At 38.7% G+C, this 896-nt stretch overlaps 1 non-coding gene across 1 annotated transcript; it reads right to left on the bottom strand.

Moving 5' to 3' along the window:
• Positions 1-528: 528 nt before the first annotated feature.
• Positions 529-694, bottom strand: LOC114819001 (small Cajal body-specific RNA 1). Its single transcript, XR_003766335.1, has one exon.
• Positions 695-896: the final 202 nt, after the last annotated feature.

The following is an 896-nucleotide window of genomic DNA, read 5'->3' as shown; positions in this document are numbered from 1 at the left end:
GCTTTTAAGAAATGCTGGTTAGGTTTTCTGCAGATTCAACTTCATAGGAATAGATTTATGTTCAATTATTACACACTACCTTACTCATTTAGTTAAGTACTCCGAGTCTTCCCAAATTCAATACCTTTCTACTAATGAACCCTATGATTCCACTTTGTAAGAAAGGTGAGCACTAACTTTTCCTTTTATTCTTGTGTATTTGAAAAAAAAAAAATCCTTTGTAAACACAACTCGGATACAAACAAGTGGATCTTCAGAAGCTGATTCATCACTCCACATTTCAGTGCTCAGCTCTGCAAGCAGTTACCTCATCATTTCAAGTACCATAAAAACTGAACAATTTCTCATTCTTGTCCACAGCTGAAACCAAAAGAAGTGTCTTGTAAGTTTGCATCTGCACCCGTTACACACAAAATGCCATCCTGACTCAACAGCATTTCAAGAGACTTTGCAAAAACACAAATGAATTCATACAAATCAGAGAAAATAATTTCATTGCCTTTACTTCAAGATAAAGTTTCCAAAATTTTCTGTGCCTCTGAGTTATAACCCAGTGTCATCCTTTATACACCGAGCTTAAACACTTCATGGCTTGCTTCACTGTTGCACTTTTCAGACCCAGCAATCACAAGGTGTATCTCAGACCTCTGCACAAGGTCTGGGATACGGATGGCTCGGTTAGTATCAAGTGCTAAGAATGTTCTTTCTTGGTTACTGCTGTCAACCATAAAAGACAAAACTGGAAAACTATTTGCCACATGTACCAAACAGGGAAATGGATGGCTTGTATTCAAATGCTGTTAATTTATTGCACAGTTCCCATACATGCTGGATTGTGCACCTGGGACACAGCAACCCTAGCTATACACACAGCCTGGGGATGAGAGGCTGGAGAG

The sequence above is a fragment of the Antrostomus carolinensis genome, unplaced genomic scaffold (genome assembly GCF_000700745.2).
Source record: "Antrostomus carolinensis isolate BGI_N321 unplaced genomic scaffold, ASM70074v2 C13092346, whole genome shotgun sequence".
Taxonomy (NCBI): Eukaryota; Metazoa; Chordata; class Aves; order Caprimulgiformes; family Caprimulgidae; genus Antrostomus; species Antrostomus carolinensis.
The sequence above is the reverse complement of the archived record's forward strand: the minus strand, read 5'-3'. Positions and strand labels throughout refer to the sequence as shown.